Source organism: Delphinus delphis, chromosome 1 (assembly GCF_949987515.2).
Source record: "Delphinus delphis chromosome 1, mDelDel1.2, whole genome shotgun sequence".
NCBI classification, from domain to species: Eukaryota; Metazoa; Chordata; class Mammalia; order Artiodactyla; family Delphinidae; genus Delphinus; species Delphinus delphis.
Genome location: NC_082683.1, coordinates 96,912,244 through 96,924,542, shown reverse-complemented (window position 1 = coordinate 96,924,542; position 12,299 = coordinate 96,912,244). Strand labels below are relative to the sequence as shown.

The window sequence follows — 12,299 nt, the reverse complement described above, 5'->3', positions numbered from 1 at the left end:
AGACTATACTACAAAGCTACAGTTATCAAGACGGTATGGTACTGGCACAAAAACAGAAAGATAGATCAATGGAACAGGATAGATAGCCCAGAGATAAACCCATGCACATATGGACACCTTATCTTTGATAAAGGTGGCAGTAATGTACAACGGAGAAAGGACAGCCTCTTCAATAAGTGGTGCTGGGAAAACTGGACAGGTACATGTAAAAGTATGAGATTAGATCACTCCCTAACACCATACACAAAAATAAGCTCAAAATGGATTAAAGACCTAAATGTAAGGCCAGAAACTATCAAACTCTTAGAGGAAAACATAGGCAGAACACTCTATGACATAAATCACAGCAAGATCCTTTCTGACCCACCTCCTAGAGTAATGGAAATAAAAATAAAAATAAACAAATGGGACCTAATGAAACTCCAAAGCTTTTGCACAGCAAAGGAAACCATAAACAAGACCAAAAGACAACCCTCAGAATGGGAGAAAATATTTGCAAATGAAGCAACCGACAAAGGATTAATCTCCAAAATTTACAAGGAGCTCATGCAGCTCAATAACAAGAAAACAAACAACCCAATCCAAAAATGGGCAGAAGACCTAAATAGACATTTCTCCAAAGAAGATATACAGACTGCCAACAAACACATGAAAGAATGCTCAACATCATTAATCATTAGAGAAATGCAAATCGAAACTACAATGAGATATCATCTCACACCAGTCAGAATGGCCATCATCAAAAAATCTAGAAACAATAAATTCTGGAGAGGGTGGGGAGAAAAGGGAACACTCTTGCACTGCTGGTGGGAATGTGAATTGGTTCAGCCACTATGGAGAACAGTATGGAGGTTCCTTAAAAAACTACAAATAGAACTACCATATGACCCAGCAATCCCACTACTGGGCATATACCCTGAGAAAACCAAAATTCAAAAAGAGGCATGTACCAAAATGTTCATTGCAGCTCTATTTACAATAGCCAGGACATGGAAGCAACCTAAGTGTTCATCATCAAATGAATGGATAAAGAAGATGTGGCATATATATACAATGGAATATTACTCAGCCATATAAAGAAACGAAATTGAACTATTTGTAATGAGGTGGATAGACCTAGAGTCTGTCATACAGAGTGAAGTAAGTCAGAAAGAAAAAGACAAATACCGTATGCTAACACATATATATGGAATTTAAGAAAAAAAAAATGTCATGAAGAACCTACGGGTAAGGCAGGAATAAAGACACAGACCTCCTAGAGAACGGACTTGAGGTTATGGGGAGGGGGAAGGGTGAGCTGTGACAGGGCGAGAGAGAGTCATGGGCATATACACACTAACAAACGTAGTAAGGTAGATAGCTAGTGGGAAGCAGCTGCATGGCACAGGGATATTGGCTCGGTGCTTTGTGACAGCCTGGAGGGGTGGGATAGGGAGGGTGGGAGGGAGGGTGACGCAAGAGGGAAGAGATATGGGAACATATGTATATGTGTAACTGGTTCACTTTGTTATAAAGCAGAAACTAACACACCATTGTAAAGGAAGTATACTCCAATAAAGATGTTAAAAAAAAAATTCATGGAGACCTGGTATTATGTGGGTTCCTTCAGAAAGTGTGTGCATTTTGTTTCTGCCAGAGCTAAGGATAACATTTTATTTGGAACTACATTAAATTTTTAGTTTGAGCGTTTAAGAATGATTCAGACACTATAAATTTGCACCTTAAGTGCAAATTTAATCTCACACCTTAAGCCAGATTATGAATTCAGTGTTTTAGGGCTGTTGCTTTCCTCTGCTAAACTGCCAAGTTTCAGACAGATTTTCATGTAATCTTTGGTGAAAGTGAGCAGTATTTCTAGTTCTCTCTTACATTAAGGTGAAACCCTTTGGGGTCTTTGACTTAAATGGGGAAAGATCTCTTCTTATATTCCCCATTTTGAGCAGATCACAAAATTTTCCTCCTGTACTCCATGTGCCATGAGACTACGAAAACTGATACCCAAGTTCACCTAGTTTAGCAAAGGCCCTCAAATTCCTTTTACCTATCTGGTTCACACCATCACTATATCCCTGGATTGAGAATTTCTTACTTTCTTTGCTGCTCAAAAGTGCTTTTTTTTTTTTTTTTTTAATATGGAATGCTTCACAAATTTGTGTATTATCCTTGTGCAGGGGCCATGCTAATCTTCTCTGTATCATTCCAATTTTAGCATGTGTGCTGCCAAAGCAAGCATTCAACAGTGCTCTTAATAAAACATTTTAAAGTTTTTATCTAGTAGCTTAGTTATTTAAAATAAGAAGTTTAGTCTAGTAATATTGTCTGTTGTCTTAACAGAAACAGAAATCCTCTTTTTCTTTTTTAATCAATTTGGATGATTTCTATTATTTTAGAAAATTATCTCCACCACATACATTTAAAAAATTGATTGGTCTAATTTTTTTTTTACCATATTCTCTCAAGGGCTGTAAAATTTTAACTATATCTGTGGTTATGGCCCAATTTTTATTTATAGTTAATTCTTACATTTCCCCTCTCTTTTTCTGATGTGATCAGGCCAATATAATTAATATAGACAAATAGTTGATTAAAAAATGTGATAAGAACTATGGAATTTCTATGAGTGTGTTATGGAGGTAAACACAAGAGACATTTTGTCAAGACTAAATAGGAATATGTATGTAAAGTTCTTAGCACACTGTCTCATACTTGATAAAACCTCAATAGATATTGATGCTGAAAGCTCAGCCTCTGTGCACCAATGCCAAATCGAATCTTGGAGACAGAGTTTTGGTTGAAGTAGAAAAGAATAGCATTATTGCTTTGCCAGGCAAAGGTGGACACAATGAGCTCCTGCCCCAACAACTATGTGTCCCAACAGGGGAGGATTTGATGAGGAGTTTTATAGCAATGGTTCAAGGGTGAGGTTGCTGATAAGATTAGTGTGTATGCAGCCTCTACTCCTCTAATCTGATCTCAGGTAATCTTCTTGATGAGTTTCTCTGGTTCCTTTAATGTAGCCTCAGGAGGCCTTTCTCTGGTATGCAGAATAATGACATGTTAAAGAGCTTAAAGACATTGTTATGTGCATCCCTTGAGGTGGAACCAGGACCATGCCTTAAGGCTGCACTATTGTTTCCTGGCTGCCCCTCCCTTGTCTTTGCATCCCTTCCTTTCCCGGGTTAACAACTGTTGGAATCTGCCCTTTGGAACTAAGGGAAGGTCATGGAGACGGAGTCAAGAAACAGGAGACAGAAAGGATTTTGTGCCCAGGAGCCCCTCAGGGGTTCTGCTCAATTTCAATATTAAACTTTACAGTATTAAGGAAAGCTTTCTTAGAGAAAGCAGAGGGTAAGGATTGTCCAGACAAAGGGTATCAGTGGATGAGTGCGAAAAGTTTAGTACTGATAAAACTTAGAACAACTAAATAAATTTTAACATAATTAAAGCATAGAATAAAAGAGTGGTAATGGCAGGGGTTGAGGTTGAAGACCTAAGAGTAAAGCATATCATGTAGAGCCTGGTAGGCATAATAAGGAATCTGGACTTTATTCTAAGAGAAACATAGTTATTGAAGGGTTTCAAGCAGGAAAGTCTCCTGATTTTTTTAAAGTAATTTTTTAAATTGTGGTAAAAGTCACATAATATAAAACACATGATTTTAATCATATTTAACTGTACAGTTCAGTGGCACTAAGTACATTCACATTGTTGTGCAAATCTCACCATCATTCATCTCCAGAATTTTTCAACTTCCTAAACTGAAATTTTGTCCTCATTAAACACTAAATCCCCATTCCCCCTCCCCAACCCACCCCTCACCCCTTGGTCCCTGGCATCTTTCAATGTACATTCTGACTCTATGAATTTGACTATTATAGGTACCTCGTATAAGTGGAATGAAACAATATTTGTCTACACCTAGTGTATATTAGAATGCATTTTTAAGGTTACCTTAAAATATGTCTAACAAACAGATTGTATCTTCTTTTTCTTTTCCCCTGTGCTATACGGGAGGCTCTCATTAGTTATCTATTTTATACATAGTAGTGTATATATATCAATCCCAATCTCCAAATTTATCCCACCTCCCCACCCTTTCCTCCCTTGGTGTCCATATGTTTGTTCTTTATGTTTCTATCTCTATTTCTGCTTTGCAAATAGGTTCATGTTTACTATTTTTCTAAATTCCACATATATGTGTTAATACAATATTTGTTTTTCTCTTGCTGACTTACTTCACCCTGTATGACAGTATCTAGGTCCATCCATGTCTCTGCATATGGCACAATTTTATTCCTTTTTATAGCTGAATAATATTCCATTGTATATATGTACCACAACTTCTTTATCCATTCCACTGTTGATGGATATTTAGGTTGCTTCCATGTCCTGGCAATTGTAAATAGAGCTGCAATGAATATTGGGGTGCATGCATCTTTTGGAATTATGGTTTTCTCTGGGTATATACCCAGTAGTGAGATTGCTGGGTCATATGGAAGTTCTATTTTTAGATTTTTAAGGAACCTCCATACTGTTCTCCATAGTGGCTGTATCAGTTTGCATTCCCACCAACAGTGTAAGAGGCTTCCCTTTCTCCACACCCTCTCCAGCACTTATTGTTTGTAGAATTTTTGATGATGGCCATTTTGACCGGTGTGAGGTGATACTTAATTGTAGTTGTGATTTGCATTTCTCTAATAATTAGTGATGTTGAGAATCTTTTCATGTGCCTCTTGGCCATCTGTATGTCTTCTTTGGAGAAATGTCTATTTAGCACTTCCACCCATTTTTTGATTGGGTTGTTTGTTTATTTGATATTGAGCTGCACGTATTATTTGTATATTTTGGACATTAATCCCTTCTCAGCTGCTTCGTTTGCGTATACTTTCTCCCATTCTGAGGGTTGTTTTTTCATCTCATTTATGGTTTCCTTTGCTGTGCAAAAGATTTTAAGTTTCATTTCATCCCATTTGTTTATTATTGTTTTTATTTTCATTACTCTAGGAGGTGGTCAAAAAGATCTTGTAATTTATGTCAAAGAATGTTCTGCCTATGTTTTCCTCTAAGAGTTCTGTAGTGTCTGGTCTTACCTTTATGTCTTTAATCCATTTTGGGTTTATTTTTGTGTATGGTGTTAGAGAGTGTCCTAATTTCATTCTTTTACATGTAGCTGTCCAGTTTTCCCAGCACCACTTATTGAAGAGGCTGTCTTTTCTCCACTGTATATTCCTGCCTCCTTTATCAAAGATAAGGTGACCATATGTGTGTTGGTTTCTCTCTGGGCTTTCTATCCTGTTCCATTGATCTATATTTCTGTTTTTGTGCCAGTACCCTACTGTCTTGATTACTGTAGCTTTGTAGTATTGTCTTAAGTCAAGGAGTCTGATTCCTTCACCTCCATGTTTGTTTGTTTGTTTTGTTCTGTTTTGTGTTTTTCTCAAGATTGCTTTGGCTATTTGGGGTCTTTTGTGTTTCCATACAAATTGTAAAATTTTTTGTTCTGGTTCTGTGAAAAATACCATTGGTAATTTGATAGGGATTGCATTGAATCTGTAAACTGCTTTGTGTAATATAATCATTTTGACAAACTTGTTTCTTCCAATCTAAGAACATTGTATATCTCTCCATCTGTTTGTGTCATTTTTTATTTCTTTCAGCAGTATCTTATAGTTTTCTGCATACAGGTCTTTTGCCTCCTTAGGTAATTTTATTCCTAGCTATTTTACTCTTTTTGTTGCAATGGTAAATGGGATTGTTTCCTTAATTTATATTTCTGCTAATTCATTGCTAGTGTATAGGAATTCAAGAGATTTCTGTGCATTAATTTTGTATCCTGCAACTTTACCAAATTCATTGACTAGCATCAGTAGTTTTCTGGTGGCATCGTTAGGATTTTCTATGTATAGTATCATGTCATCTGCAAACAGTGACATTTTACTTCTTTTCCAATTTGTATTTCTTTTTCTTCTCTGTTTGCCATGGCTAGGATTTCCAAAACTATGTTGAATAATAGTGACAAGAGTGGACATCCTTGTCTTGTTCCTGATCTTAGAGGAAATGCTTTCAATTTTTCACCATTGAGAATGATGTTTGCTGTGGGTTTGTCGTATATGGCCTTTATTATGTTGAGGTAGGTTCTCACTATGCCCACTTTCTGGTGAGTTTTTATCATAAATGGGTGTTGAGTTCTTTCAAAAGTTTTTCTGCATCTATTGAGATTATCATATGGTTTTTATCCTTCAGTTTGTTAATATGGTGTATACGTTGTTTGATTTGCATATGGTGAAGAATCCTTGCATTCCTGGGATAAACCCTACTTGATCATGGTGTATGATCCTTTTAATGTGCTGCTTGATTCTGTTTGCTAGTATTTTGTTGAGGATTTTTGCATCTATATTCATCAGTGATATTGGTCTGTAATTTTCTTTTTTCATAGTATCTTCGTCTGGTTTTGGTATCAGGGTGATGGTGGCCTCGTAGAATGAGTTTGGGAGTGTTCCTCCCTCTGCTATATTTTGGAAGAGTTTGAGAAGGATAGGTGCTAGGTCTTCTCTAAATGTTTGGTAGAATTCTCCTGTGAAGCCATCTGTTCCTGGGCTTTTGTTTGCTGGAAGATTTTTAATCACAGTCTCAATTTCAGTGCTTGTGATTGGTCTCTTTATATTTTCTCTTTCTTCCTGGTTCAGTCTTGGAAGTTTGTGTTTTTCTGTGAATTTTTCCATTTCTTCCAGGTTGTCCATTTTATTGGCATATAGTTGCTTGTAGTAATCTCTCATGATCCTTTGTATTTCTGCAGTGTCAATTGTTACTTCTTTTTCATTTCTAATTCTATTTTTCTGAGTCTTCTCCCTTTTTTTTCTTGATGACTCTTGTTAAAGGTTTATAAATTTTGTTTATCTTCTCAAAGAACCAGCTTTTAGTTTCATTGATCTTTGCTACTGCTTCCTTTGTTTCTATTTCATTTATTTCTCCCCTAATTTTTATGATTTCTTTCCTTCTACTAACTTTGGGTTTTGTTTGTTCTTCTTTCTCTAGTTCCTTTAGATGTAAGGTTAGATTGTTTATTTGAAATTTTTCTCATATCTTGAGGTAGGATTGTATTGCTATAGACTTCCTTCTTAGGACTGCTTTTGCTGCATCCCAGAGGTTTTGGATGGTTGTGTTTTGTTTGTCATTTGTCTCTAGGTATTTTTTGGTTTCCTCTTTGATTTCTTCAGTGATCTCTTGGTTATTTAGTAACGTATTGTTTAGCCTCCAAGTGTTTGTGTTTTTTAAGCGTTTTTTTCCCCCCTGTAATTGATTTCTAATCTCATAGCATTGTGGTCAGTAAAGATGCTTGATAAGATTTCAATTTTCTTAAATTTACCGAGGCTGGATTTGTGACCCAAGGTGTGATCTATCCTGGAGAATGGTCTGTGTGCACTTGAGAAGAAAGTGTAATCTGCCGTTTTTGGATGGAATGGCCTATAAATATCAATTAAATCTATCTGGTCTATTGTGTCATTTAAAGCTTGTGTTTCCTTATTCATATTCTGTTCAGATGATCTCTCCATTGATATAAGTGAGGTGTTAAAGTCCCCCACTATTATTGTGTTACTGTCAATCTCCTCTTTTATAGCTGTTAGCAGTTGCCTTATGTATTGAGGTGCTCCTATGTTGGGAGCATATATATTTAAAATTGCTATATCTTCTTCTTGGATTGATCCCTTGATCATTATGTAGTGTCCTTCTTTGTCTCTTGTAATAGTCTTTATTTTAAAGTCTCTTTTGTCTGATATGAGTATTGCTACTCCAGCTTTCTTTTGATTTCTATTTGTGTGGAATATCTTTTTCCATCCCTTCACTTTCAGTCTGTATGTGTCCTTAGGTCTGAAGTGGGACTCTTGTACACAGCATATATACAGGTCTTATGTTTGTATCCATTCAGGGAGTCTGTGTCTTTTGGTTGGGGCATTTAATCCATTCACATTTAAGGTAATTATCGATATGTATGTTCCTAGTACCATTTTCCTAATTGTTTTGGGTTTGTTTTTGTAATTCCTTTTCTTCTCTTGTGTGTCCCACTTAGAGAAGGTCCTTTAGCATTTGTTGTATAGCTAGTTTTGTGGTGCTGAATTCTCTTAGCTTTTGCTTGTCTATAAAGCTTTTTATTTCTCTGTCGAATCTGAATGAGATCCTTGCTGGGTAGAGTAATCTTGGTTGTAGGTTCTTCCCTTTCATCACTTTAAATATATCCTGCCACTCTATTCTGGACTGAAGAATTTCTGCTGAAAAATCAGTTGATAACCTTATGGGGTTCCCCTTGTCTGTTATTTATTGCTTTTCCCTTGCTGCTTTTAATATTTCTTTGAATTTAATTTTTGTTAGTTTGATTAATAGGTGTCTCAACATATTTCTCCCTGGATTTATCCTGTGTGGGATTCTCTGCCCTTCCTGGACTTGGGTGGCTATTTCCTTTCCTATGTTAAGGAAGTTTTCGGCTATAATCTCTTCAAGTATTTTCTCAGGTCTTTTCTCTCTTTCTTCTTCTTCTGGGACCCCTATAATTCAAATATTGGTGCATTTAATGTTGTTGCAGAAGTCTCTGTGACTGTCCTCATTTCTTTTCATTCTTTTTTCTGCTCCTAGACAGTTATTTCCACCATTCTGTCTTCCAGCTCACTCATTCATTCTTCTCCCTCAATTATTCTGCTATTCATTCCCTCTAGTGTATTTTTCATTTCAATTATTGTGTTGTTCTTCACTGATTGTTTGTTCTTTAGTTCTTCTAGGTCCTTGTTAAACATTTCTTGTATTTTCTAGACCCATGCCTCCATTCTATATCTGAGATTTTGGATCATGTTTACTATCATTACTCTGAATTTTTTTTTAGGTAGATTGCCTATTTCCTCTTCATTTATTTGGTCTTGCAGGCTTTTGCCTTGCTCCTCTATCTGTAACATATTTCTCTGTCATCTCATTTTTGTTGATGGGTGGGGTTATGTTCCTATCTCGCTGCTTGTTTGGCTTGTGGCATCCAACACTGGAGTTTGCAGGCAGTTGGGTGGAGTTGGGTCTTGGTGCCAAGGTGAGGATCTCTGTGAGAGCTCACAGAGATTAATGTTCCCTGGTGTCTGAAGTTCTCTGTTAGTTCAGTGTTGCCACCACAGGCACTCAGGCTCAACTTCCAGCCTGGAAACTAAGATCCCACAAGCCATGAGGTGCAGCAAAAAGAAACAAAAAAAGACAACAAGCAAAAAAGAGCAGAACAATAACAAAGAATGAAAAATAAAATAAGAAAAATAAAAAATATATTAGGAAAAATAAAAATAAAAATGAAACAACAAAACACAACAGCCAAAAAAATTTTTTTAACTCTAGGGTGATGGTGGTGGTGGTGGCGGTGGCAGCAGCAGTGGAGGCTGCGGGCAGTTGGGGCTCCGGGCTGGGGTGGTGGCACCATCTTGTGCCCAGGGCTGGTGGGGAGGCCAGGGAGGGGGTCCCGGGGGGCACAGGGTACTATGGGAACGGCTTGAAGTCTGAGGAACTGGAGCCTGAGGATCTGCTGCTGGAGCCTGAGCCAGAGCCTGAGCCCGAAGAGGAGCCATCCTGGCCCCGTGCCCCCCTGGGAGCTCCAGGCCCTGGGCCCAGGTAGGGAGCCCCCAGCAGCCAGGAGGAGGAGAAGCTGGGACTGGTCGAGGGTGACATGAGGGATGGCGCCATTGAGGACCCAGAGCTGGAAGTGATCAAAGCTTGAGTCAGGGAGATGGAGGAAGAAACTGAGAAGCTAAAGGAGCTACAGAACAAGGTAGAGAAGCAGATGAATATGAGTCTACCTGCAGGCAACGCTGGCTCAGTGATCATGTCCACTGAGGAGAAGATGGAGGCCGATTCCCGTTCCATCTATGTTGGCAATGTGGACTATGGTGCAACAGCAGAAGAGCTGGAAGCACACTTTCATGGCTGTGGTTCAGTCAACTGTGTTACTATACTATGTGACAAATTTAGTGGCCATCCCAAAGAGTTTGCATATATAGAGTTCTCAGACAAAGAGTCAGTGAGGACTTCCTTGGCCTTAGATGAGTCCCTATTTAGAGGAAGACAAATCAAGGTGATCCCAAAACAAACCAACAGACCAGGCATCAGCACAACAGACTGGGGTTTCCCGCGAGCCTGATACCATGCCTGGACCACCAACTACAACAGTTCCCACTCTCTATTCTACAGTGGTTTTAACAACAGGCCCTGGGGTCATGTCTACAGGGGCCGGGCTAGAGCGACATCATGGTATTCCCCTTACTAAAAAAAGTGTGTATTAGGAGGAGAGAGAGGAAAAAAGAGAAAAGAAGGAAAAAAAATGAATTAAGAAAAAAAAGAAAAGCAGAAGATGACCTTGATAGAAAAAAAATATTAAAAAAAAAGGATGGGGCTTCCCTGGTGGCGCAGTGGTTGAGAGCCTGCCTGCTGATGCAGGGGACGCAGGTTCGTGCCCCGGTCCAGGAGGATCCCACATGCTGTGGAGCAGCTGGACCCGTGAGCCATGGCCGCTGAGCCTGCACTTCCGGAGCCTGTGCTCCACAATGGGAGAGGCCACAACAGTGGGAGGCCCGCGTACCGCAAAAAAAAAAAAAAAAGATATACTGTGGAAGGGGGTAACTCTAACTGCTGAGGAGGGACCTGCTTTCGGGAGTAAGGGAAGGCCCAGGGAGTGGGGCAGGGGGCTGCTCATTCACTCTGGGGATTCGCCATGGACATGTCTCAACCGCGCAAGCTGCTCCCCCTGTTTCCCTGTCCCCCTTTGCCCCCTTGCGGGCTGCTCAAGGGTAGGTGGGCATGGGTGGTAGGAGGTTTTTTTTTTACCCAGGGCTCTGGAAGGACACCAAACTGTTCTGCTTGTTACCTTCCCTCCATCTTCTCCCTAGCTTTCACAGTCCCCTCCTGCCTGTTCCTGTCCTGCCAGGTCTACCACCCACCCCACCCCTCTTTTCTGGCTCCCTGCCCCTCCAGATTGCCTGGTGATCTATTTTGTTTCCTTTTGTGTTTCTTTTTCTGTTTTGAGTGTCTGTCTTTCTTTGCAGGATTCTGTAGCCAGAGGATCTCCTATCTGCTCCCAGTGGCTCCAGTGTAATTTCCCCTTTCCCCTGGGGAAATGCACTACCTTGTTTTGGGCGGTTTTGGGGTTTTTTTTGTTTTGTTTTCCTTTGCCTTTTTTCCCCTTTTGTTTGGAGGGAATGAGAGGAAGTGGGGACATGGAAGTGGGAGGTGGATTTTGTTTATTTTTTTAGCTCATTTCCAGGGGGTGGGAGTTTTTTTTAATATGTGTCATGAATAAAGTTGGTTTTGAAAAAAAAGCTTTTTTTAATTAAAAAATTAAAATTCCTTGGTGCTTCTGCTATCAGTTTCATTGCCCCCACAGTGAGCTACATCCAACCCCTGTCTCCCCAGGAGGGCCTCCAACACCTTTAGGTAGTTATCTGTACCCTCTGTGTCAGCCCCACCTCTGCGTGTGTTTCTTTCACCAGTGTCTGCTCCTGAAGTTGACCCAGAGCACATGTGCTCATGTAAGCCAGCTTGGGGGCAGGTTTCCATGGGTGTGTCCACAGGGGCCATCATGGCTTGAGGAGGCTTTGGAAAATGGTGATGCTCGACCTGCCTGGACCCTCACAGCCCTAGGAGGGGCTTTGTCAGGGGCGGCACATGGGCCACCAGGACCTGCGCAGCCTTTGTAGGCTTTGTGGGGGACAGTCCTCAGGTCCACCAGGACCCGAGCGGCCCCCAGAAGCCCTGGGGGGTGTTGTACTTGGGTCCATTGGGACCTGAGAAGCCAGAGGAGGCCTCAGCAGGGGCAGGGCTCAGGCATGGGACCTATATGGCCTGAAGAGACCTCCATGAGGTTAGGGCTCAGGCCCAGCACACTAGCAGGCTTGCTGGGGCCTCAGTGGTGGGGGAAAACCCTGGTTTGAGGGGTGGTTGAGCCTGCTTAGGTGTGTGCCCCTGCCACTGCCCAAGGAGGCCAGGCTGGTGGGCAGAGAAGGGTGTTGCAATGGTGGCCTTGCCCTCAACAATTGCGTCCCACTTTCTTGGTGGCCTGGGCCTCCTCCACCAACCTTCCTGGCTGTGGAACACTTCCCCCTGCCACCCCAGGTCACCTCCCCACCTCCCCTCCCTGGGTCCACCCTCCAAACCCCACTGTCCAGCACGCAGCCCTTCTCCCCACCAGGGGACACACAACCCAGGCTGGGGTGTGTAGGGGCCTGGCACAGACCACACACACAGGCCCCACTCCGTCCCTACCCCCACAGACCTTTGCAGGGCACCCC

The 12,299-nt window shown here is 40.8% G+C and overlaps 1 non-coding gene and 1 pseudogene across 1 annotated transcript; one reads left to right on the top strand and one right to left on the bottom strand.

The window, feature by feature from the left end:
- Nucleotides 1–2,126: 2,126 nt before the first annotated feature.
- LOC132416079 (U6 spliceosomal RNA) lies at nt 2,127–2,229 on the bottom strand. Its single transcript, XR_009517456.1, has one exon. It is a non-coding gene; the product is annotated as a U6 spliceosomal RNA (small nuclear RNA).
- Nucleotides 2,230–9,275: 7,046 nt separating this feature from the next.
- LOC132421950 (polyadenylate-binding protein 2 pseudogene) lies at nt 9,276–10,323 on the top strand (annotated as a pseudogene).
- Nucleotides 10,324–12,299: the final 1,976 nt, after the last annotated feature.